This window comes from Marmota monax, unplaced genomic scaffold, assembly GCF_021218885.2.
Source record: "Marmota monax isolate L192 unplaced genomic scaffold, Marmota_monax_Labrador192_F-V1.1 WCK01_AAM20220418_F8-fsc00261, whole genome shotgun sequence".
Classification (NCBI taxonomy): domain Eukaryota; kingdom Metazoa; phylum Chordata; class Mammalia; order Rodentia; family Sciuridae; genus Marmota; species Marmota monax.
The window spans coordinates 273,594-301,548 of record NW_026695225.1 but is presented as its reverse complement, the minus strand read 5'-3'; the positions used below and the strand labels follow the sequence as shown (position 1 = coordinate 301,548).

Sequence of the window (27,955 nt, the reverse complement as noted above, 5' to 3'; positions counted from 1 at the left end):
CACACATCTGTAATCCCAGCAGCTCTACAGGCTGAGGCAGGAGGATCTTAAGTTCAAAGTCAGCCTCATCAACTTTGCCAGGCGCAATGGCACATGCCTATAATCCCAGCAGCTCTAGAGGCCAAGGCAGGAGGTTTGTGAGTTCAAGGTCAGCCTCAGCAACTTAGCAAGGACCTAAGTGACTCAACAAGACCCTGTCTCAAAATAAATAATAAAAAATAAAAAGGGCTCGGGATGTGGCTCAGTGATTAAGTGTCCTTGGGTTCAATCCCAGGGAGGAAGGAAGGAAGGGAGGAAGGGAGGAAGGGAGGGAGGGAGGGAGGGAGGGAGGAAGGGAGGGAGGGAGGGAGGGAGGGAGGGAGCAAGGGAGGGAAGGAGGGAGCAAAGAAGGAAGGAAGGAAGGGAAGGAGGGAGGGAGGGAAGGAGGGAGGGAGGGAGGGAGGGAGGGAGGGAGGGAGGAAGGAAGGAAGGAAGGAAGGAAGGAAGGAAGGAAGGAAGGAAGGAAGGAAGGAAGGAAGGAAGGAAGGAAGGAAAAATACATGTTTAACATACGATCTATTTGACAATACTTCCAGTGGACAATAGCTCCAAAACTACTCTAATGGAACTATTAGATGCTCTGAACAATATGAGAAAGAAAAAGGAAAAGAAAGAATGTTTTTTCATATGGAACACCAGTGTATTCAACTTTAATATTTTTAAAAGAGATGTGCCTCCCTGGCTCTAATTGCTTTAAATTAAATACTTTTATCTTTTCAGGGAACTTTGACTTTGAATAAATATTTGCCAACCTGTTTTCTTCCATATTATCAGTATTTTGTGTCATACAAAATGAGACCAGACAATGAGATTTTTACATTTATATATAATTAAAATTTATATAATTAGGAGCATACACATATATCTCTATTGATGTTGATACAGATATTCAAAGGCAAGGATGATATGCCTGGAAGCCTTTGGGGGAAACTCTTTAATCCACTTTCACCACATTGAAGACTGTAGTCATAAACAAGAAGCAGGGGGGAAATCCAACTGTCCCTGAAATAAAATGAAAAAGATCTTTGTTAACCAGACATCATAGCAAATCAAAGTAGCTTTCTCAAGAACACCAAGGACATGAGTTTTGAGGTGGGCTACAGAATCTCCAAATCTCAAGACCTGTACATTGTCAAATGAAAATCACCAGGCTCTCTTGCAGAGCAAACAGGATGAGCAGCAGAGCCTGAGCAGTCACCTGCTAATGGGTGTGAGAATCCATCTGATTGAATTTTTCAGGTCTCTAACCAAAGTCAAAAAAATTAAAAAAAATGAGCAGTTGAAGTTCTCCATTTCAAAGACATCCAAAACTAATTTCTGATACAACAAACTTCTTACAACGTGCTTCAGTTTAGAAAATGTAAGAAACAATTATCATTACATGTAGCAAAGAGAAAATAATCTATTTATATGCCCAGATCATATATTAGCATTCAAAATCAAGTTTTTATATTATTAAACTTGAAAAATATCCCATGGGAATTTATCATAAAGAAACAACACCACAGAATAAAAACTTGCCTACAAAAATATGATCATAATACTATGGTTTACAACACTGAATAATTAATTACAAACAAACCAAATACTCCCAAAGTAGATGAATATCTAAATTCAGCCCTAAGTGCTCAACAAAATTAATATAGTCATAAAAATGTAAAGACTGTTTAGCAGTGTGTGGCAATCTTTATAATGTGGTATTAGGTAAAGAAAGCCAGCCCTTAAACAACTCCCAGGCATCATACCAATGTGAATATTACATAAGCATAAACATATGGAATAGACAGAGCAGAGCATGGACAAAAGAAGATACTTTTCTTTAATACATTATTTCATTGATGTTTATATTCCAAGAAAAACTTTCAACTGGTATTATCTTTAATGACTTAATTAAAGAAAATTCTAATAGGATTTCCAGATTCCATAGTCTAATGGGGGTATTCAAGACAACTCATCTAGGAAAACATTTTCCTCAAAAACAAGATTATGGGAAGTTTGAAGCAGGTTTTGGTACATTTTTCTTTGACAGCTGACAAACTTAAAATAAGTTCCAATGCAATATATCATCATACTACCTGCTTCTACTCCTCAAGGCTCCTTATGAAGACCCAGTATAAACTGGGTGCGCTGGTGCACGCCTGAAATCCCAGCAGCTTAGGAGACTGAGGTAAGAGAATCACGAGTTCAAAGCCAGCCCCAGCAAAAGTGAGGCCCTAAGCAACTCAGTGAGACCCTGTTTCTAAATAAATTTAAAAAAAAAAAAAAGGCTGGAGATGTTGCTCAGTGCTTAAGTACCCCTGAGTTCAATGCCTGGTATACTTCCCCAAACAAAAAAAGTCAGTATAGTATAGTGATTAAGATGATGGACATAGAATGACAAAATACTGCAGGGTCTAACATGGAGCAAGTGACAATCTTGCCAAGCCTCTGTTTTCTCAGTAGAAAAATGGGATGATAGTAGCTGTTCTTACTCCAGGCTTGCTTCTTTCTTTCTTTCTTTCTTTCTTTCTCTTTCTTTCTTTCTTCAAAAAAAGCCATTTTTATTAAACAGATTTTCTAAAGAATGAATGTATATTGAACAAAAATGTTAGCAATATTAAGCCCTAACACTTTTTGAATATTACATATGCCAAGCCCTGTATAGGAGCATTGGAGGCATCATCACATGGAATCTATGCAAAACCCCATTGAGGTGAGGGCTGTTACTAACGCCATTTGGCAGATAAAAACTGAAGTGTGGAGGAACACATAACTTGCCTGAGGTCATACAGCAAGAAACTAGAACTCATGATCACTATATTCTATAGAATTTTCAGTAGAGGTACAAGCAGATTCTATTAGATTTTTCAGCCCCACTCTTTTTTTTTAAACTGGGTGTTTTTTTTTTATTAGTTGCTCAAGACAATACAATGATCTTGATATATCATACATTTGATTCAAATGCTGTATGAATTCTCATTTTTCCACGTGTACAGATTGCAGAATCACATTGGTTATACATCCATGTGTATACATACAGCAATCCTAGTGTCAGTTGTATTCTGCTGCCCTCCCTATCCCCCCTCCCCTCCCATCACCTCTCTCTCTACCCAATCTACTGTGACACATTTCTCTCTTTTTTTTTCTTCCCCCTCACACCATCATATATGTAATTTTGTATAACGATGAGGGTCTCCTTCCATCTTCCGTGCAATTCCCCTTCTCCCTCCCATTCCCTCCCACCTGTCTTCCCTGTTTAGTGGTAATCTTCTTCTCATGCTCTTCCTCCTTACTCTGTTTTGAGTCGCCCCTCTTATATCAAAGAAAACATTTGGCATTTGTTTTTTTAGGGATTGGCTAACTTCACTTAGCATAATCTGCTCTAATGCCATCCATGTCCCTGCAAATGCCATGATTTTGTTATTTTTTAGTGCTGAGTAATATTCCATTGTGTATAAATGCCACATTTTTTTATCCATTCATCTATTGAAGGGCATCTAGGTTGGTTCCACATTCTAGCTATTGTGAATTGTGCTGCTATGAACATTGATGTAGCTGTGTCCCTGTAGTATGCTCTTTTTAGGTCTTTTGGGTATAGTCCAAGAAGGGGAATAGCTGGGTCAAATGGTGGTTCCATTCCCAGCTTTCCAAGGAATCTCCTTACTTTCCAAATTGGCTGCACCAATTTGCAGTCCCACCAGCAATGTACAAGTAAGTGTACGTTTTCCCCCACATTCTCGCCAGCCCACTCTTAAAAACACTACGAAAGAAGTGGTAGGAACAGCCATTGCCAATGCTCTCCTCAAATGGGTTCAACTCCTAGATTGACTGGTCTTGAACCAAAACAGTCTTGATTTCCCCATTTACTCAGTGGAAAAAATCTAGGCTTCTTTTTCGAAATCTAGTGATTTCAAAGATTTAGGAGATGTCAGCTATAGCTAACATGTGTCTGATTCTAAATCAGCTGTGATTCCAATTTGCTGCCTATATTTCCTATAAGTCACTGAAATGTCTATAAATTCTCAACTTTTTGATGCTCTCCCTACAACACATAATTGTCTCATATCTGAAACATAAACCCCATCAATCTCACATTGTTGTAATAGTCAGCTGCGTTAAAGAATCTGGACTTTGGAGTTAGCTGTATCCTCCAGCTATAGGATATAAAGTAAGCTACCTACCTCCTCCGTTCCTCATATGTGAAAAGTAATTGTACTGTCACCCAATTAAGGTTTTTCCTGAGAAAAAGATAAGGATATCAGAATCCCTGTCAGAACAGGCACTCAAGAAATGATAGCTATCATATATGTTCTGATCTGGGGCTTGAAATATGTAATTACATGGGCTGTATCCAACTTGTATAATAGTCCTCAACATTGATTGCACATTGGAATCAACTGGAGATATTTAACCAATACTATTGCCTGGATCACAAGCCCAGAAATTCTGATTTCATTTAGTATCAAGATTTTGAAAACCTCTCCAGGTGATCCTAACATGCATCCAGGAGTCAGAACATCTGGACTAACATGCCCTTTCTTCTTTTTCCTTTCTTTTCCTTTTTCTCTTCCTACCTTTCCTTGTAAACAAACATAGGTAAGTATGAAGAGAGGTGGGTAAAATTACACTTCAAAGGCCAAATGAATCATACAAATTAAAAGCAACTTAAAGAATTTAGAAAAATTAAATAATTTTCCACAGCCCAATTGCTTATGTTACAATTCAAGAGGAGATAAAAGAAGATGGGACAAGAGAAGGAAGAATTATCACCCTGAGGTCTTTGCTTACTTTTGCCCCAAGTCAGAGAAAGCTCTAAACTGATACTAGAAATGCCCTAGCTGCTTTTTCAGTTCATAACTTTTTATCATGAGGTCAGGTGATACATATCCAAAACACAACTCAACCACAGGATTGAATGAGGCAATTCAAGACCAACAGAGAAGCTCGTTTCAATCTATATCTTCCCTTTTCTACCTGTAATTTTATGATTAAATAAATTCCCAATCTGATCCTAGGACTAGCATCCAATACATATTTCTTCTAAGGTTTCCCAATGTGGTCATACATGTACAATAAAAAATAATGAAAAGAGGGCTGGGTATCTAGCTCAGTTGGTAGAGTGCTTGCCTCACATGCACAAGGCCCTGGGTTCAATCCCAGCACCATACACACACTCACAAAAACCTAATAATAATGAAAAGAAACTAGCTAAATAAACCATTTTGCAAGTCTACCACTTTCTATTCAATATATACAAACCTTTAAAGTCTTCCCACAGCCACAGTGGGCACTAAATTCCAAGACCTGGTAATTACAGAAATTTATGGCAGTGAATATGGCAGAAGGATTTTCCTAAAGTTGGAATTTCAACCATTGCACCAAATGATAAACAGAAGTTTGTTTAGAAAAGGGCCTTGCGGCCCTAACTTCCCACTGCCATATTTGATTCAGCATTCCTAAAGTACCTTCTCTGAGCCTGGCACTTAGCAGGTAGTATGAGAGATAGAAAAGAGGCCCTGATAGGGAATAATCTCAGTTGGTGGCTATACGACTTCATAACACTATTTATATAGAGGTCACAACCAGAGACAGAGAAGTTACCTTAAATCCTATCCCTTTAGCACCCAAATCTTGTCAGTCACAAAAAATTGCAAATTCCAATTCCTTTTTAATTCATCTTCTCCATCTGTGTGTCCATCTCCATAGACACTGTATCTTCATCTCTAATCTGAAAAACCTCCAGCTTTCCTCTCAACTCCATCCTCCATTCTGTCAGAATGATTGTGATATTTCCAACACACAAAAAAATTGGTTGTTAAACCCTTACTTAAAAACCTTTAGTAGCTCCCCATAGCAAAACTACTCAAGCTGTGGAGTATTGGAAACTTCTTAAGCTGTTAAAAATACAAATCAGCAGGGATTCTGATTCAGGAGCTCAGGGAGGGCCCTGGGAACTGATTTATTGGTTTTAGTTCGTTTCAAGAAATTTCCACAAGTGAATCTGATGCACACCTAAATTTGAAAACAACAATTATAATTGATAAGAATTCCAACTCCTTAGTGTCAGTACACAAGGCCCTGCAGGATCTGGTTCTTGCCTGTTTTCCTAGGACTTGTTTCTGCCATTCTACAGCTTAAAATTTAAACTCTAACAACCCCAAATTTTCTGCAGATCTCCATATAATATTGTCTTCTTCAGTTATCTGCTCTGCCTTTTACTTTTAAGACAATCTCCTTTCAGGACTGGGGTATAGCTCAGTGGTAAAGCACTTGCCTAGCATGTACAAGGCCCTTGGTTCCATTCTCAACATCATTCACACAAGAAAAGACTCAGTCTTCTCTCAAGACTCAAATTATCACTTTCTCCAGAAAAGGCTCCCCTTGATCCTCTTTTCCTCCCCATGATTGGGCTAGGTGCATTAACAAACCTGGGCTTACCTTTATCAGACTCCCCACCACACTGCAGGAAAGTAATTTGTTTAGGAGTCTTCTTTCTCCAAACTACAGTACCCCCTTGAGGCAAGGGATTAAGCGATTCAGTTTTGTACCCCAGTGCTTAACATAAGTGCCGGACATATTGTAGGTGGACAACATAAGTTTGTTATATTGAGCTGTTTAAATTAACTGCATAATGACACAAGCTCCATGAGAATTGAGATTTTTATCCCTTTAAAATTTTCTTTACTTCCAAAGTCCCAGCCCCTAGGGCAGTGCCTGACAACTAGAAGATATTCAATATAGATTTATTGAATTAATGAATTATTGGCAGAAATTTACAGAGGGCATCATAGAAAAGATGCTATAAATCTAGGTCCAGAAGCATTTTAGGATGGGAGAGAGCTACTTCATACAGAGGGAAAAGAAGGGAAGAGTACACATTAAGATTTAAATATTTTTTTAAAACCCTGATAGTTGTAAAACATTGTGAACCATGGCAGATGGGTTGGAGCATTAAGGATATGAGATAGAGAACTGAAGGAACATTAAAGAGAGCATATAGAAGAAAAGACTGCCACAGTCGCTGGGGGAAAGTTAAGAAGACTGGATTTGATATGGAGACAACTGGAAGCCCATGAAGATACATAAACCAGAGAATAAGATGATCAAATTTGCATTTGAAGAAGAAGGAAGAGGAGGAGGAGGAGGAGGAGGAGGAGGAGAAGGAGGAGGAAGAAAAGGAGGAGGAGGAGGGGAGGAGGAGGAGGAGGAAGAAAAGGAGGAGGAGGAAGAAGAAAGTTATTATATTGTTATTTACTACATACTTTCTATATGCCTGACTGTGGGTTGAATGCTTCATGTATGTGAGGACATCGAGTTGAATTTTATAAGGTATGTGCTATTATTTTTTTCTTATTCCACAAGGAAACAACAGGCTCAGAAAGATAAAGTGATTTGACTTAGACCATATGACCAATAAGCAGTACAGCTGGGACTCAAAGGCAGTTCTGCCCCTGGTTGTTCTAGAATGGAGCTGAGATGATCAGGAATCAAATTGTGCAGAAAAACTCAAAGAATAAATATCAATTGGGCAAGAAAAGCTAGGAGTAGAGGTGGCAGAAACCAACCCAGGAATGAGATGCTAGCAAATGTGAAGCGAACAGTAAGATAATGCCAGAGAACAGCTTCTGCTTACCTCTGGGGAAACAGAACTCTTCCTTTCCTTTGAAAATTATGTGGTATGATACTCAAAAGCAGAAGAATACTGGCCAACATAAGGCCCAGAATTGGAATAGGTCTATAACTACTTGCCCTGAGAAAAATAATATGACCCAGACATTTTCCGTATCCTTTAGAATATAGACAACTGTGTCGTATTTGCCTACAGAATTCAGTACTTTCTTTGGTTCATAAATGTAAGCCAAAATAAAAATGATCTATAATTGAAGAAGTAATGGAATTATTTTAGAGGTTATATACCTCTAAAATATATTTGACCCTCTTGATCCTAGAATAATGTAGAAAAATGGAAAGACTCCCTCTATTTTTTTAAAGAAGTGTTGAGAGGTCATGGGAAAGACTTGAGATATTCTATTGTCATCATATATTTCTGAGGATGATATTGTATTGCTTCACATGTTCCAGTCTTAATTCCTCTAATTAAGAACAGTCTACCTGGCCAGGCATAGTGGTGCACACTTGTAATGCCAGCTACTTGAAAGGTCGAGGCAATAGGATGGCAACTTAGTTCAAGACTAGCCTGGGCAACTTAGTGAGACCCTATCTCAAAAAGAAAAACTTAAACACCTGAGGATTTAGCTCAGTGGTAGAGTTCCCCTGGATTCAATCCTCAGTAGTACAAAAGGAGGAGGGGGTGGGGAGAGTAGTCCACCTGGACAAATAGAGGACCACAGAATATATTCCATAGGCATCCTCTGGTTGTTGGTTTAGCTCCAGCTCAGAGAAAATGCCTTTCTTGGTGAGGATACAGAGTTATATTTGAGAGAATGAACTCTGGAGCCAAACTAACTTGGGTGTGAATGAATCATGGCACCATCACTTACTAGCTGAGTGACCTAGAACATCAACTCTCTGGGCCTCAGTTTCCTCATCCATGTAATAAAAGTAATGTGACCTACCCTTATATTAATTGTGATAATTGAATTAGATAAATATAAGCAAATAGCTCACATATAGTCAACTCAATAAAAACCAAATAATATCATATTTTAATGTTTCCATATTCTCAATTAGTACATCGCCAGGCTCATAAAAGAAGCTTAATAAATGCTTGTTGGTTGGCTAATGATTAGCATTAATATATCTCTATCTCTTTTGGATCTGTCTTCTGAACTGAAAATTTTAATAAGGTAGAGCTAGCAACAACTTGGTATAATAAAACACAAAAGGCCCATTATTGCTAACATTTGTGTTAAGATAATTGGACATTTCCTTCAGTGTACTATATTTCATCTTGCTCTGTGTGAGAACAAGGATTCTTCACTTTAATTTAGTGATAAAATATTATGCAGCAGAGTCTCTCAAAATATATTGAACTTCATTAGCTTCTTTTAATGAATAAAAATATATTCAAAGCACAGACAGTGAGAAAGCCAACAGAAAAGTGCTCTACACTTGCCCAATACTTCTTCTGGGTATTAAAAGCTCTTTGTATCACATTGACTTTAATCACTGCCCAGTGATTGGTGGTTAAGAGTCTCAGTTTAGAAACACAATGTCTCAAAATGATCAAAATTGTATTTTGAAAATAGCATTACCTCCCAAGTAAATGTGAGGTTCAAAAATAGTACACTCTAGACCAGGGTTTCTTAACAGTGGCACTACTGAAGATTGGGACATATCATTCTTTATGTGGAAGCTGTTTAGTACACTGTAGAATTGTTTAACACTGTCCCTGACCTCTACTCACTAGATGTCATCGCATCTGCCAAGTCACAACATTCAAAAATATCTCCAGACATTTCTAAATGTTCCCTGGAGAGCAAATCATCCCTGGTCAAGAACCACTGCTCTAGAATAATAGAATACCGCTAAATGCAAACATTTCAAATTACTTGCCTAAAATATATATCATCATCATAAGATATTTAATTTACCACACAATAGCAATGTAAACAAAAGTTTACTGCTATAAACTTCATCATTATAACACAAGACAGCATTGGGCTTTAAGACAAAGGAAACTCAACTGCTTATTGTGATTTTACATCTCTTACATCAAAATAGAAATATTATTTCAATTAGTTTTCTCAAGACCTTAATTTATTTGTTAATATCTAAAATAAAACATGATACAAATAAAAGAGCAACTATCAAACTAGTTCAATGAAAACCAGTTGGAATTTGGGTAAGTCCTCCAACCTTAACTGAACTTAATTTACCTCTAGAAGTACAAGGTTTCTCTTCTAGTACCCTTTCTTGGTAGGGGTTGTGGTTTCTGCTTCCTCTCCCTGTCACCTGAGTCCTATTTTGACTTGGCATTATACATCTGTAAGTGTGTTATCAAATGAAAATTGGATAGAGAAGCCACAGTGCACATCACTTACCTTGGCTCCAAAAATGAGAGAAAGGAAACAATGGGGTGCCATTTTAGACACACTAGATGAAAAGAGAAAGAAAGAAAACTGCTATTTATTTTGGAAAATAATACTCAAAGCCAGCCAAGACCATGGTAAAACTGGTACACACTATTGATGGCTAGAAAGCATAAAGAGCCATAGAAGTATTAATGTTTTTTGATGGCCATCCTACTTCACAGACTATCTTAAGGAAATAATTCAAAATTGGCAATAAAAAATGGTTTAAAAGTGAAGGAGCAATTAGGAAATCTTCTCAATGGATTAAGCAGCTACAAGATGATAAATATGAAGGATATGTAGTAACATGGAAAATATTTACTACATAAACAAAGTGTCTTCCTACATTCATAGTGCTTCACAGTGACAGTTTCAAAGTCCTACATTTCTGCTGTGATGCCATAGATGAACTCAAGCACCAAAGAGGAGTGTGGTGGCCACAAGGAAAAGTGTTAGATTAGGTGAATGCATAATTATTCTCAATAAGTGTGAATCTATAAGTGTGAAACTCCTCAGCAATTTTTACATAGGTAGATATTGCTAATTTTAAAGGTGTCATTTTGTTTTAAAAAATCACTCAAAACATTTGTCTATGGGGGCTGGGGTTGTGGCTCAGTGGTAGAGCACTTGCTTAGCATTTGTGAGACCCTGGGTTCGATCCCCAGCACTCATAAAAACTAAATAAACAAAATAAAGGTATTGTGTCCATCTACAACTAAAAAATTTAAAAAAAAATCATTTGTCTACAGCAAGCAAAAGTAATCAGCACTTAATAATTATACTTTGTGCACAACTATATTACCAAGTCTAAATATTAAAGGGCTTATTTCCTGGGTGCAGTGGCATACACCTATAATCTCAGTGACATACACCTGTAGTTCCAGTGATTCAGGAGGCTGAAACAGGAGTATTGAAAGTTCCAGGCCAATCTCAGCAACTTAGTGAAACCCTGCCTCAAATTTAAAATAAAATAAAAGAGCTGGGGATGTAGCTCAGTAGTAAAGCCCCCCTGGGTTTACCACAAAACCACAAAAATAGGACTTCTTCCTCAAAAATGCAATGACATAATAAGCATTGCTTCCTGCTGTGGAAATATAATGACAAAAAGTACATAGATGCCATTTAAGACTCTGTAAGCTGACAAGGCTTCTTAAGGAACAGTTCTGGAAAACAGATGTCAAAAACACACTTCATGATTTTACTAGTTTTTTCATAATATGAATGGTAGCCATAATATACTTGGGAGATTTCCACACCCATAATTTAATTTTAGAATACATAAGGAAACACAATACCCTGGTGATATCTCTTGTTTTCCTTACTCACTGCAATTCAAGGAAAACCATGTGCTTAGCACTCTGAAGGACACAAAACAGTTTCAATAGTTCCTGCTGTCAAGGAACTATTGTGTCTAGTTAGGGACACTTATGCTGAAAAAGTCAAAAGAAGAGAGGTCTGAACTTAATGAATGATTCAACTTTAAGAGTCTTAGAAAATACATTGAGTATCAGAGTGAGGTTACACTGTGGAGGACCCCAAACACTAAGGTGAGTTTAGATCTTTATTGAGAAGGAAGTATGATATTAAAATTTTAGAATAAGAAGAATGCATTATCATCCTATTTAAACCCCCTCAACTTCCATCAGTTCTACAATTCAACCTTGTTATAGATTACAATATTGTCACATGATCTGACCACTTCTTCTCTTCTAACATCACTATTGACACTTGTGCCACTCTCCCACCTTACCATCTTCAACTTTTCCATATTCTCTGAAGATGTCAAACTCCTTCCCACTTCAGAGCTTTTGAACATACTTTCACCTCTACTTGAAATATTTGACTATGCACTTCTTCATCAATATCACTTCTTTTTAAAAGTTCACCAAATCTACAATGTTTGTTTTATCTCCCTTCCAGTAGAATATAAGATTGATAAAAACAGGGCAACTTACCTGTCTTCTTCACCAACAGATCTCAAGAACCTAGCATGTATCTGGCACTCTGTGAACATGCTTTAAATATGTGATGACCTGTTAAAAATTAATCTTGGTCTTAATTGTACTATTATACAAAAAAATAAAGAGGTTTATGTGGTAGCAGGCCACTCATAGAGTGGGTTAGAAAAGGAGAGACATGGGTGGTGCATACCAGTATCCCTAGCAACTCAGGAAGCTGAGGCAGGAGGATTACAAGTTCAAGATAGCCTCAGCAACTTAGTGAGACTCTGTCTCAAAATAAAAATAAAAATAAACAAAAAGGACTGGGGATGTAGTTTTGTGGTAGAAAACTTCTGGGTTCAATCCCCAGTAACACACACACACACAAACACACACAAAAGGAGAGAATACAGTGCAGCAAACTAAATAGGAGGCAATCTGAGGAATCTAGGCAAAAGGGAATAAAGACCTAGACCAATCTTGTCGAAGAAGAAAAAGAAAGGAATGGTAACAGATAAGAAGCTTCCTAAGGAAAGTAACTAGGGAAATTATGCTTATTAGCTATAAATTATAGAAGGGTTTATTAAGAAACCCTTCAAAATAAGCTAAGAAGATCAGAGATTAGCAATGATGGTCAAAGATAAAAGATATGAAGATAAGCAATTTGGAGGAAAGGAAATCCTAACTTCATCTTCAGGGGTCATGTTGAGTTTGCAGTACCACTGGAACATGAAAATGTTCAGGATACAGCTGGATAGAGGTTATGGCTAAAGATACAAATTTGGGAGCAGTCACCATTGAAAATAGTGAAGTCATGATACTGAATGAGTTCTAAGACAGAGAATATAGAAAGGAAGGACTGAAATGATAATAAAAGCTAGAGTTAGGTGACAGGAACAGGAAGGAAAACAGGAGAAGGCACAGAGTAGAACATAGAGAATAATGCAATAATGCAAATGATATTGAAAGAATTCCACAGGTGTTACATTGTCTTAATTAAAGAAGCCAAGGAGGGTGAGGAATAGTGAAAGGCCACTAACTTTATCAAGAGATCACTATTGATCTTTGAGGTCAGTATTCAGCATAGTGTGGTGTCAGAAACTAGAATGCTGCGATGAAGCCAACCAATGGCAAAAGATTTTTGTTGGCAATGTGACCACTGAAGATTACATCTATTTTGAAAAAAGAACCTGTTATAAGACTACCAGAAAAAGGCAATCTGAGCCAAAGTGTTGGGTAATGAAGAAAACATAGCCTGAAATGATTGTGCTTAATGCAGTAGTTGCCTCTTATCTGTGCTTTAACTTTTTGTGGCTTCAACGACCTGTGATCAACTATGCTCTGAAAATACTCAGTGGAAAACTCCAGAAATAAACAATTTGAATCAATTCTATTAGTGTGTCTGATTTATAAATTAAACTTTATCATAAGAATGTAGATAGGGCTGGGGTTGTGGCTCAGTGGTAGAGCGCTCGCCTAGCAATGCAAGGCCCTGGGTTCAATCCTCAGTACCACATATAAATAAATAAAATAAAGATATCATGTCCAACTACAACTAAAAAAATAAATATTTTTTTAAAAAAGAATGTAGATAAAGAGGAAAAACATAGTATACATGTAGTATTCAATACTACCTAGTTTCAGGCATTCACTGGGGGTCTTTTTTTTTTTTTCACTGGGGGTCTTTGAATGTCTCCTCCACTGACAAGGGGGAACTACTATATATCTAATTTTATACTACATAAATATCAAAGCCAGTAACTCACCATGTTGGATGGAGGGGATCCAAAACAAAAGATCTGAGAAACACAGACTACATCTACACATGATGATTTAGATGAATCTCACAAACCATATTGAAAGAAAGAAACCAGCTGCTAAAGAAACCAGATATTATACAAAGTACACGTATGAAGACTTGAATTGGGTATCAACATACTTTATATACAAACAGAGATACAAAAATTGTGGCATATATGTGTATTCAAAGTTGTAATGCAAAAAAAAAAAAAAAAGAAAAAAGAATAGCATTACCTTAGATGGGGTAGAGGGAAGTGAAAGGAGGGGAAGGCAGGAGATGTGAGGATAAGAAAGATAGTAGAATGAAACAGACATTATTACTGTATGTATGTATGTGACTGCATGACCAATGTGATTTTACAATATGTATACTCAGAAAAATGAGAAATTATATCCCATCTATGTATGATATATCAAAGTATATAAGTGCATTCTACTGTCATGTATAACTAATTAAAACAAATAAAAAAATTTAAAAAGATATAAAAGAGCATGTCTTTCTGTGTATAGGTATGTAAATATGCATGTAATGTATGTAAGTCCATTTATATGCAATGAAATACAGGCCAAATTAATCCATTCTATCAACAGCCAGGGTAGTAGTGTTTGCCCTTGTGGAAGACGACTGTAAGGAGGCCCAGCAGTGGCTTCAGGGATAATGATCATGTATTGTTTATGGATGTGAACAATAGTTACAAAGGTGGCTCACTTTTTAATGACCCATCATGCTGTACACTTAGGTTGCATGTGCTTTTGTGTATGCATATTTCAATAAAAGGCTAAAATCAAACACAAGCAGCCTTGTTAGACTAGAATTGTGAGAAGCTCTCTGGCCTTTGGTTGTAAATAAAACTTTGGGCAACCAAGAGATGACAAGAGGCCTGTATAGTCTTTTCTAAGAGTTGAGACCAATAATACATAAAAGGCAATCCATATTCCATGTGTTATCTTCTAAAAAGAAGCACTGGTAAGATACCTAGCTTCTCGAATAATGTTGACATTTGTCTTACAGCTTGGATTTCTAAGAAATATTCATAATTAATATTTTTAGGTAATTTTTAGTTGTACATGGACATAATACCTTTATTTTATTTATTTATTTTATGTGGTGCTGAGGATGCAACCCAGTGCCTCACACATGCTAGGCAAGCACTCTACCACTGAGCCACAACCCCAGCCTTCATTGTTAATTTTTATGTATTTGTTGAACCTTACATTTCTTTAAATATTTTTTTAGTTGTAGATGGACATATACCTTTATTTTGTTTATTTATTTTTATGTGGTTCTGAGGATCAAACCCAGGGCCCCACACGTGTAGGCAAGCGCTCAACCACTGAGCCACAACCCCAGCCCCTGAACCTTACATTTAAATCAAAGAAAATACTTAAACATTCTCCAGTGTGATCTATGCAAGTGGTATGACTTGAACTAGAACCAGAACTTAAAAGTGAGGCAAGAAGAAACTGTTTCATTTTGTTCAGAAGGTCTTAAAGCTCTCCAACTTCATTATTTCTCCAACTGAACCATTTTATAAAATATTCCATTTTTTCATCTGCTTCAAGCACTAATCTCAACAAAAGTTTCTACCACATTTGAACCCAAATAATATGCTCAAATGAATAATCCTGACAAGTATACATCTTGTCTTCACATATAATTACTTATATGACCAGAGATTTAATTAATCTAATTTTATAATTTAAAAGTTATTCAAGTTGGTTAATTTTTATGCTTGGAGGCTGTTCAAAGGTGATTACACATAACCCTTTCTGTGCTTTGGAACACATCCCTACTGCTTAAAAAGATTCACAAGGGACAGTCTCACAGCTAAGTACATAAGGTCCCTCCAGTTCCCCAGGCTTTGTAATCTTTGATGCCCAAAGCTTAAAAATGAACATGATGACTCTGTTCCCTATTCCTTCCACTAATTGTTAATTGATGCTTATTACATTATGGATGTCTCCAAGACTCTTTAGAGAATCTGAAACATACTAAGTAATTCTGCAGTTACCTGTGAAAAAGAAGAAAATCAGCATTATGATCATTGTGTACCCAGAGTACAAAATGGTGCTTGCAATGCTCATGATTTGAAGTTTGGTAAAGAATTAATGAACTGCATACATAAAAGAAATAGCTGTAAAACTGCTTGAAAAGAGGCTCTCAATCACCAATGATAATCCTGCAGAAAGAAGTAGAAAAAAATGACTTTAAAGGCGAAGTTCTAACCATAAATAGATTAGTAATTATTGCAATGACAATGAACACAAGATAAACTCCATAAAATTATAGATTAAAAGAAATAAAAGGGAAGTTTTGTAAGAAATTTAATAAAATATATAATGCATGTCCTGCTTGAGGTACCGTAACAATTTATAAACTCTTTGTTTCCAGGGATACCACCTGTGCCCTCGGGGATTGGACTTCTAATGTGTGCTTGCTATCAGAACACTGCCTCAGCCTAGAAGGCATTCAGTTCAGCTTCAATGGACTGACTAGAGTTGTGCTGTGTCTATTGATGCCTCAGGACAAGTATAAAAAAAGGATTCATAAGGAAATTTAAGATAGACCTTGTGGTTAATGGAATTTGCTTTCACTGGCTAAATTGAGGACCCCATGGACAGCCTGACTGAGGTCAATACTGCAAGTTGGTCTGACCATGCCCCATGGACTCCTATTGATGACTACATATTGTAAAGAGTTGGTAGCAAGGGCTCTGGGGATGGACAGTACAGAGAAGAGTTAACACAGCAGGTCTGAGGCAGCTGTCTTTAGAAGGACTTACTTGCAAGGTTGGCCCTTGGCTTGCATTTGGGAATTTGGCATTTAATCATCCCCTGGACTGATAAGACTGGTTTGCTATCCCTACACTGTACAATGTGATTTATGATGAACACTTGCTTTCCTTTGGGGAGTCTGGAATTTTTGTAGTTGCTAGGCAGAGGATGCCTATGTGACTAGCTTCCAATAAAAACCTTGGAAGCTGAGTCTCTAATGGTCTTCCTTTGGCCAAAACACAGCACATTTAATACTGCATTTTTCACTGCTGGAGAAAGGAGCAGGCTGTGTGTTCCCTCACAGGAAGAAGACAGCATGGGAAGACTGTGCCTGGATTTATCCAGTTCCACCTGTGTCTTTTTCCCTTGATGACCCCATTGTGTATCATTTTTCTGTAATAAACCTAGCCATGTGTACATTGATATACTTTGTCCCATGAGTTCTTCTAGCGTATTACCAATGTTTGGAACTGCCAAGATATTTTTTCCTTTGTCCCCCCGCAAATATTTTTCTGTGAAATAAAAACAAGCGCATCATATACATAGTGCTATGTTTCATTAATAATTGTTACAGGTTACTTATGACAAAATGTACCACAGAATTAGCAAGCAGATAAGTATGATGTAGACTTAATTATGTCGTTTTTATGCTTATAACTATAGTTCAAGAAACAAATGCTCTAAAACAGATGTCTATAAGAATCATTCCCTCAGGGCTGGGGTTGTGGCTCAGTGGCAGAGCACTCGCCTAGCATGTGCAAGGCCCTGGGTTTGATCCTCAGCACCACATATAAATAAAGGTATTGTGTGCAACTACAACTAAAAAATAAATAAATTTTTTAAAAAGAGAATCATTCCCTCAATCCTCCATTGTCACTTTTAGAGAGTCATATTTAACTACCAAAATAAGATGGATTTAGGGGACTTAAGAAAACAATGCACTACACTACCACCTCAGTTATCCAAAATGACATCATGAAGCCAGATTTAAAATTAGGCAGTCAGTGTAGTTAGGTAAATGGGGTCTAATATCGAGTGAAATCTAAAATGGAGGCCATGTTGAGCAACTCTTGAAATGTTAATGAAGTCCCAAGAAAAGCCCTAGGCCCAAAGTCCATCCCAAAGAAGTTTTAATGAACAGCCCCAGCAGATTTGAAGATAGCCCATCCCAAAGAGGTGTTAATGAAGTCCTTCCTGCCCAGATTAGTTCTTTGGCCCACCTGTGTCCCACCCCTCGGGCCTTCCAACCTACATTCCAACACTGAAAGAACTATAAAAAGGGGAAACAACGGCACTTACACGGATTCCACCTCTTGGGTCCCCTTCTTCCTCCCGGAGAAGTCTTTTCTGCTGTCCTTTAATAAACTTCTAATTTCTACTCTGATCTTGCCTCAGCGTGCTTCTCGGGTGTTATTCTTCAACATTGGGGAAGCAAGGACTCGTCACGGTCAACAGCGGTAACAATCAGGGAGGAAAAAAATGAGGATGGAGTAAAAAGAACTATCCATGGTAATAAATGAAAGAAATAAAAAAGCAACAACCTCAATTCCACAAAATACAATCCTGCCCTAAGCTCCAAAGAAAACTTTAATTATTAAAAGAAAACATTATTGAACCAGATATTTTATATGTCTAAATATCAAATCAGCCCCCTATTTTATGTTAACTGAATAGTATGCAGCACATATAGTAACCAGCCAGAGAGAAATCACTGTCTATTTAAACTTTCCACCAAGGCAGCATTAACTTCATAGGTACACCAAAGTCAAAAAGTGTTATTGGGTAAATACAATATAAAACCAATCCCAAGTTGCAGAAACTATGCAGTTAACATGTATTTCAACTTATGTATTTCTAAACCCAGACTTCTAACTTCAATAATACAAACTTAGAAAGTTTAAGACACACTGGTTTCTTATGTCTTTACCTCAGCACATAAACAAAAATAGTACAGTAGGCTGTAGCTTCTGAACAAGTAATCTTAAAATTTATAAGACTAAGAAAACCAAACATATATTATCACTGATGAGACCTGAAAACAGAAACAACAGGTTTCAAACAAACTTTATCAATATACATGGATGAGCCCAAATCTCTGCAATAGATTGTCACATACTTCTCAAACCTTTTTTCCCCCTAAACCTTTAACTCTCTGTTCCCAACCTTCATCTATCAATCTCATACCAAAAATATATTCCCTTACTTATGTAGCTACAGATGTTGGTCATATCTTCTCTAGTCAGAAGCAATGCTGCTACTTACCCATGTTTCTCTGCTCATATAATTACATTCTCACTTGAGAATAGCTGTATAATTTTCTCTATAAATATTTTTCTTTTTTATTTGTTGTTTTTAGATATACATGACAGTTGAGTATACTTTGCCATATTATACATACATAGAGTACAACCCATTCTAATTAGGATCCCATTATTTTGGTTGTACATGATATGGAGTTTCACTCATGATGGATTCATGGATGAGCATAGGAAAGCTATGGCTGATTCATTCTACTGTCTTTCCCATTCCCATTTGCTCTCCCTTCCCTTCATTCTCCTTTGTCTAACCCAATAAACTTCTATACTTTGCCTCCTTACCCTCCCTTTTTATGGGTTAACATTCATATGTCATCTATACATATTTAAAAATAATTTCTCTTCAGAAACGGAAGGTTGTAAATGCCAAACACACCAGCAGCTACATTATACAACAGAAAAAAAACAGAATCAAATGCCACTTTGTCTTTTTTTTTTAATAAATTTTTTTTAATATTTATTTTTTAGTTTTCGGCGGACACAACATCTTTGTTTGTATGTGGTGCTGAGGATCGAACCCGGGCCGCACGCATGCCAGGCGAGCGCGCTACCGCTTGAGCCACATCTCCAGCCCCGCCACTTTGTCTTTGAATATCTATTGACATGCAGCCTTTCCAAATGTCTTCATAGCACAGTACACATAATTCTATTAAATATACTTTTTAATATGCATATTTTAAAAAAAATCTCTGTGTGGATTATATTTTGGTCAAATGTTGAAAGAATGAGGTAATTCCTTTCACTACTATAGAGCTAAAATTTGATTTTAAAGTACCACATAAAATATATACTTGGGTGTGAGAATGGTGTATATGGTTGGGAACAGTTATCACTATAGATAGTAAATATATACAAAGTTGTACACAACAGTCTTTTGTATAAATATATATAGGTTGTACACAGTGCTCTTCACTGAAATGAAAATTCGTTGAAAGAACCTTTTAGTTTTCGCTTTAAAATTACTTTCTCATCAAAAAACATCTGGAAAATATGGTTACTGTAATCTATTCTGCAGCATGTTAAATATTTAGTTGCTGACAAGGTAACAGATTTTATTGTTTATCTTTCAAACAAATTTGTCATAATGCTATTTAAAAAGTGAGTACTTAATGAACATGATTAAACCTGATTTTTGAAGACTTGACAGTTTTGTTTGACAAAAGTGTTACAAAAACACACAGTTGGCTATTGCATTTTACTTCATGATGCCTTTGTCCATCTCCAAAAATCCCTCCATGGTAACACCCCAATTGGCCAGTTCCCAGAACCAGAATGCAGTCAAGAATCAGGAAATCTTAAAAAAAGAATGCAGAACAACTGAAAGAGTCATTACAAAGCTGGGGTACTAAAGCCATTGCACTTCAATCAAAGAGCATTATTTATTCACTTAAGTGCATTTCTAACTATTTTGTTATTAGAATTCTTGAATTATAAGAGATTAAAAGTAACAAAGAGGAAAGGTATAGGAGCAGGCATCCTGACACCAGAACTAACAGTTGACAGAAAGGAAAAAGACAGAAAACCATTACTTACAGCTCAGTACACATGAGGACCCACTCAATGGCCTTCAAAATGATTTTGGCAGAGGAATCATAAATGAAACTGCCCATGGAAGGCCACTATGAAAAACATAAGAATCAGAGCTGCCACTTCTCATCTTGAGAGGCAAGTACTCTACCCCTGAGCTACATCCCTAGCCCTGTCTCTTCCCATATTTAGCTGCCTCCCACCCAAGGGATCCCATATCCCTAAACCCCACAAAGGCTCAGTTGAGAACTACTTTTCTAAGTTATCTGGAAAGGCTTAATAATAGGTGATTACTTTTTTAAAAAAAGTAAATCTTTATAGAAATTTCAATTAAAATCACTTTAAAAAGTAGTGAATGAATACAGTTCTCTAGGAAATCTCCCTGAGTCAGATTCCTATTTTCTGGATAACATGAGGATAAGTGAAGTATTATCATTTTATGGTTTGGATGTGAGATATCCCCCAAAAGCTCACATGTGAGACAAAGCAAGAAGGTTCAGAGAAAGAATGATTGGGTTGTGAGTGCCTTAACCCAATCAGTGAATTAACCCCCTGATAGGGATTAACTGAGTGAGAATGCAAGTGGTAGGGTGTGGCTGGAGGAGGTAGGAATTGGGGATGTGCCTTTGGGTATCTGGAGAGTGGAGTCTCTCTCTGCTGGGAGCCATTAGCCAAGTAGGTATGACAATTTCCTTGCCAGCGTACCCCATGTTGCTGACATGTTGCAGTGACATTGAATGTACTTAACCTTGCTCAAGGACCAAGGCAGATTAGGGTGTTCCCGGTTTTAAGATAATCTTGTTTAGGGCGTTCCCAGTTTAGGTTCCAGGTTTAAGGTTTAAGATTATTCCTGCTGGGAATAGGGCGTATCCTGCTGCCTGAGTTCCCCTTGAGTTCTCACGGGATTCAGACAGTATATTTTGGAGATAGAAGCCCAGTGGAGGTGAATTTGGGAGAGAAGGTGGATTTGGGAAGAGAACGTGGATTTCCCCAGAACGTGATTGTAGACGGCTGGTGTGAGTTCGGGAATAAAGAGTTGCTGTTTGAATCTACAAGCTGTGTGGTGGCTCGTGATTGTGTGCCCAGCCAGACTGCGGCATTTGGTGGCCCGTACGGGGGACTTCTGAAGCTTAGAGGTAAGTGAAATTTCTCACCCTTGAGGAAGAGAGAAAGAATGGGTGACCAATTCAAAAAACTATGTGTTCTCGTTTTGATTTATTTTGTTTTTATTTCAAGTTGCCTGTTCCTAGAACTTTCTCAGGCAAACTGGGGAAAATGGTTGACTCAAGGTTTGAAGTTATTCGCCTCCGAGCAAGAGAAATTGTTAGAGGAAGGAGGCACCCCAGTGAGACCAAGAACAATTAGGGCATATGTTGATACAATACAAAAATGTAGCCCATGGCTTTTTAAAGACGAGTTATTAAGTATATCAATGGGACCACCATGGTATCCTGTAGAAGGATTTTTCTTCAACAAGAAAGAGAGGGCTAGTTCTGTTTGCTACACTTGTCTAAGATCTTGGTTTCTACAAAGTTCTGATTAATTTACAAAGCTAAAATGTTGAAACATCAACCACTCTTTACTTATTAAGTTACATAAGGTAATATATTTAAGCATGTGTGTTTTCATAAATTGGTGAATGGAAAAAACGTTTAATATTGCTTTGGTCTGTGTCTTTGCTAAAACAAGGTTACTAAGTGTTAAGATTCTATCATGTGTAATTTATATACAAAGAGTAGAAAAATTTTCAGTTGGGTTTCAATTATAGTATTATAGTATCATAAAAACATGAAAGTCTTTCATCTTATTAAAGTGGAGTAATTTGTCTAAATCAGAAATTTTATAAGAGTTGTTTCAAAATGTGAATTTATAAAAAGGGTTAACGGTTAAAAAATAGAGAAAAAGATTCAAGACGTGGAAATATATTAATATAAAAGGTTAAAGGAAAAAGAAATGTTTCTAGATGAGATAATCTCTATGTGGTAAAGTAAAAAGTTGTAAAATGCCATTTAAAAAGATTTTGAGGAAACTAGACTTACTTTAAAAGCTTGAGAAAGGAAGAAAGAAGAAAAAGGTATTTGTACATGGCAGATTGAGACAAAGCTTCTCAATGGAGTTTAAAAAAAAAAAGCCTTTGGTTGAAGGGCAGCCATGTAAACTAACATTGAAGCGATTTAAACAAAATCTAAGCCTCGTTTAAAAGAGTGAAGTTGTAGGTGGTGAAAAAGTACATTTAAAAGTACAGTATAGATGATAATTAAAAGGCTTTAAAAAGGTTAAATTAAAGGTGGTTAAAATGCCTTCATGATGGAGGAAAGAAGCTTAATCTTAAAGGCATTACTTTAAAAAAAATGGGAAGATAACAGGATAAAAGATATTTAGATAAAGAAGATTAAAAATCTAAAGTGAAAAACTTTAAAGACAGAAGTATAGAAAGTTAAAAAGAAAAAAGATAAAGAAGATGTAGAAAGATAAAAAAATGTAGGAAGACAAGAATTTTAAACCCACAAAATAGGAAACAAAAGAACTAGGAGAGAAAAAAGCAACTAAGGGTAAATATAAAAACATTAGAAAAAAATTAGAAGATAGAAATAAGAAAAAATGGTTGAAAATGTCAAGTAAGGTATTACAGATAGAAAATGCAAAAAGCTAAGACAACTATTAGATACAGACATATACTTATTAAAGCAAAAGGAGGGAATTGGAAGGGGGTATATATCCCCCAAAGATAAACTTAAAATAATGCTTTTTACTCTAAACTTTTTAAATTTGGATTCATCAGGACTTAGTGCTGCGGAAAGACATATGTATCCAAAAAATGTACATAAGCCTAAGGTACTTTGGAAAGATATTCTAACAGGACAATGGAAAGGTCCTGACCCAGTGATTTTCTGGAGTCGGGGTTTTGTTTGTGTGTTTCCACAGGGAGAACAGCAGCCGATTTGGATTCCAGAGAGATTAACTAAAACAATTTCTACAGATCGAAAAGAAGATGATTTGACTCAAATCCATAACAGCTGATATCCAGAACACCATGCTTGGCCATTCTTACATCTACGACAGTGATTAACTAGTGATGCAATTTTTATTTCCTTGCCAGCGCACCCCATGTTAATTGTGGTAGTGCTGACATATCTTTGCTGATGGTGTCACCAGTGATGCAATTTTTCCCAAGGAGCCGTCAATTGGCTTGGTGTCGTGGCATTTCTGTATCCTCCTCCCTTCTGCTAGTGATGGTCTAAAATTTGGGGGCCAATGGCTTATGCTGGACCGGTAGTCAGTGACGGGTATGATCCAATTGCAGTGGTATCAACCTAAGACAGGAGGCTGACGCCTAAAGGTCAGTTTTCCGATGACGGGTAAGAACCATATGTTGAATTGGACAACCTACCAGGCACGGTCCATAAGCCACATTAACCTCACTCCCCCACTGGCACCAAGGCCAAATTTGGGGGCCAACAGAGGTGAGGCAAAGAACCTCACCCCCCCACTGGTGCATAGACCTATCCACAAGTATGGCTGTATGCTGGACCGGTAGTCAGTGACGGGTATGATTCAATTGCAGTGGTATCAACCTAAGACAGGAGGCTGACGCCTAAAGGTCAGTTTTTCCCATGACGGGTAAGAACCATATGTTGAATTGGACAACCTACCAGGCACGGTCCTTAAGCCACATTGCTTGTTGTTTAATTAATCAGAAGGGGGGAGATGCTGGGAGCCATTAGCCAAGTAGGTATGACAATTTCCTTGCCAGCGTACCCCATGTTGCTGACATGTTGCAGTGACATTGAATGTACTTAACCTTGCTCAAGGACCAAGGCAGATTAGGGTGTTCCCGGTTTTAAGATAATCTTGTTTAGGGCGTTCCCAGTTTAGGTTCCAGGTTTAAGGTTTAAGATTATTCCTGCTGGGAATAGGGCGTATCCTGCTGCCTGAGTTCCCCTTGAGTTCTCACGGGATTCAGACAGTATATTTTGGAGATAGAAGCCCAGTGGAGGTGAATTTGGGAGAGAAGGTGGATTTGGGAAGAGAACGTGGATTTCCCCAGAACGTGATTGTAGACGGCTGGTGTGAGTTCGGGAATAAAGAGTTGCTGTTTGAATCTACAAGCTGTGTGGTGGCTCATGATTGTGTGCCCAGCCAGACTGCGGCATTTGTGCCCAGCCAGACTGCGGCATCTCTCTGCTTTCTGATCACCACGTGGGCTGCTTCCCTCTACCATACTCTTCCATCATGATGTTCTGCCTCACTTTGAGCCCCAAGGAATGGAGCCTGCTGTCTATGGATTGAGACCTCTGAAACCATGAGCCCCCAAATAAAATTTTCCTCCTTTACAGTTGTTCTGGTTGGGTCCTTTAATTACAGCAGTGAAAAAGTTGACAAACAATCATACTTCAGTTTAACCCCCTTGAAATGCAGGAAAAATAATTTATTAAAATTAAAACTTTGGGGGTTGGGGGTATAGCTCAGTGACAGGGCACATGCTTAGCAGGTACAAAGCCCTGAGTTCCATCCCCAGTACCACAAAAAAAATTAAAACTTGAACTCCTCTCTTCTAGTTCTTTATAAAATATGTAATAAACTGTTGTACACTTTAGCCATCTTACTGTGCTGTAAAACATTAGAATTTATTCCTAACTTAACTATACTTAGGTACCCATTTTCTAACCTTCGTGATTTGATCATTAAACATAATATAAAAATATTAAATGATCACATTGTACCCCATAAATATGTAGAATCATTATGTCAGTTAAAATTTTGAAAATCAAAACTTTTGAGATTATTAAGACATGATACTCACCAAATACTTTTCTTAATGAAAAAGTTCAATAAAAATACAGCCAAAGGATAAAATGCCACCAATTACAATGCCAAGAAATGGTTTTGTGAAGAAGCTCTGTTCAGGAATCTGCCACAGGATATGGTTGGGTGACATGGACATCTAAATTATTCAAAAATAAATGATGTAACAATCAGAATGCAATGACATTGAAATAAATTTATACAGACAGAATCACAATAATGGCATAGAATCTTGAATCTGGACAGGATGTGGAATATTATATGGGCAAAGGCTAAATCAGCCCTGTACAATAGAAATATGCAAGCCACAAATGTAGTTTTAAGTTTTAGTATCCACATTAAAAAGTGAAAAAGAAACAGGTAAGAACAATTTTAAGTACATAGTTGGGGCTGGATTGTAGCTCAGGGGTAGAGTGCTTGCCTAGCATGTATGAGGCCCTGGGTTTAATTCTCAGCACTGCAGATACATAAATAAAATAAAAGTCTATCAACAACTAATTTTTTTAAAAAGAACATAGTTGATGTGATCTAACATGTCCAAATATTATAATTTAAAGTTTTGACCAATATAAAGATTAGTGATCATAAGCAGAGAGGCTGCTCAGTAGTAGAACTTTGTCTAGCATGCACAAGGTCTTGGGTTGAATTCACAGTACCACAAAAAAACAGTAAGATATTTTACATTTTTTGTTTTATTGTTCTCAGTATTAAAACTAGTGTATAGGGACTGGAGTTGTGGCTCAGAGGTAGAGTGTGTGCCTACCATGCATGAGACACTGAGTTCAATCCTCAGCACCACATAAAGTAAAATAAAGATATTGTGTCCACCTATAACTAAAAAATAAATATATAAAAATAAATAAATAAAAAATAAAACTAGTGTATAATTTGTATTTACAGCACATCTCAATGAGGACTAACCATATTTAAGGTGCTCAATAAGTTCATAGAGCCAGTAGCCACCATACTAGATGGCACACAGCTTGACAATCAATAAAGATGTTTATCCTTGTTTATAAATTCAAGGGAGAGACTGAACAAGACTAACTAGTAACTATTCCAACATGAAATAATTTATAATGTTAAAATGTTCTCTTAGTATTTGCCTAAGGATTTATCTCTTTAGTAGTTTTCAATAGCTTTCAATATTTTCTTCTGTTCTTTGTGAAATTCCACATTCCTGTTTGTATTTTCTGACTTCTCCACTGTAATTGCATGCTAGATCTTTATATACTCTACTTGAAGTGTGACCTCATTTAGTCTTTTTGGTATCCTGTTCCTTTTTCCTACATGTATAATAAACTAACTTCAAATCTGTAAACTGAATAGCCCCATTTATCTGACTATATCTTCTTCTCCCACTATAAAACTTCATTACTTTTCTAAGTTGGTTGGCGTCGGACTTGCTACAACATGTCCTTTTTTTTTCCACCAAAGATAAAAGGAAATGCAAATAATCTTTAATATGAGAAATATATTCAACAGTGTCTTTGAAAATGTTACTGTGTTTGATTTAATATTTTTGTATCTTTAATTCTAAAATGGTTGTTCTCTGTAGTTTTCCAATGGTACATTTTCTATATCATGTATAGTACAGAAGCAGTAAAATTGTTTTAAGCATTATTCAGTGGTCAAAAGCAGAATTTTAAAAGTTTATATTTTCCAAGCCTTCAAAGCATGCACCAAGCTAGGCACAGTGGCACACACCTGTAATCCCAGCAGCTCAGGAGGCTGAGTCAGGAGGATTATGAGATCAAAGCCAGCCTCAGCAACTTAGTGAGGCCCTAAGCAATGCAGCAAGACCTTGTCTCTAAATAAAATATAAAAAGGCTAGGAATGTGGCTCAGTGGTTAAGCACCCCTAGGTTCAATACCCAGGAACTCCCCCCACAAAAAAATCAAAGTATGCACCAAAAATGTCTGTGATACTAAAATCCCAAATCATATTGCAAAGATACTTATCAGAGTATCAAAGGAGATGGCAGCTAATGATTCTTCCACCCAAAGAATTAGATTCATAATGAAGAGGTCAGCAAAGACAATTCTGATGGAGAGAAAATATCATTAGAAAACAATATACTTACGACAGGAAAATGATATAAACATATTTGATATGAAAGTCAGAACATTCTTTTTGTGGGAAGGATATAATGAATTATAAGGTTAAACCCTACAAGAATATTAAATCACAACATGTAAAACAGCCATTGAGCTGAAGCTTAAACTTGGCACCATATGATAGCAATTTATTATTTATAATTTACACATCCTACTCATCTTTGCACCTTCAGAGCCTAGTAGAAAATAAATAAGGTGTCAAGTAATACACACCATGGAAACAACTATTATACAATATGGTTGTTATTGTTTAGATATGGTGTCCCCTAAAAGCTCACATGTAAGACAATGCAAGGTTTAGAGGAGAAATGATTGGGTTGTGAGAGCCTTAAACTAATCAGTGAGTTAATCCCTGATTGGATTAGCTGAGTGGTGGCTAAAGGCAGGTGGGCTATGACTGGAGGATGTGGCTCATTAGGGGGCGTAGCTTTGGGGTATATATTTTGTATCTAGGAGTAGACTCTCTCTGTCTCCCTCTCTGCTTTCTGATCATCATGTGAGCTTTTTCCCTCCACCACACTCTCCCACCACAATGCTCAGCCTCACTTTGAGCCCCATGGAATACAGCCAGCCTTCTATGGACTAAGAACTCTGAAACTGTGAGCTCTCAAATAACTTTTTTT

The 27,955-nt window shown here is 37.0% G+C and overlaps 1 long non-coding RNA gene across 9 annotated transcripts in view; it reads right to left on the bottom strand.

The window, feature by feature from the left end:
* Positions 1-845: 845 nt before the first annotated feature.
* Positions 846-27,955, bottom strand: part of LOC124086854 (uncharacterized) — a 118,861-nt gene continuing 91,751 nt past the window's right edge. For 6 of the 9 annotated variants that reach the window (XR_009225939.1, XR_009225938.1, XR_009225941.1 and 3 more), the window contains 6 exons: positions 26,923-27,258; positions 25,214-25,354; positions 17,867-20,501; positions 15,805-15,972; positions 5,620-5,787; positions 846-1,041 (listed from right to left, as the gene is read on the bottom strand). This is a non-coding gene — a long non-coding RNA (uncharacterized LOC124086854). Of the gene's footprint in view, positions 1,042-4,199; positions 4,257-5,619; positions 5,788-15,804; positions 15,973-17,866; positions 20,502-25,213; positions 25,355-26,922; positions 27,259-27,955 lie in introns of all 9 variants that reach the window. The other 3 variants (XR_009225936.1, XR_009225937.1, XR_009225943.1) reach the window with 3 other exon arrangements.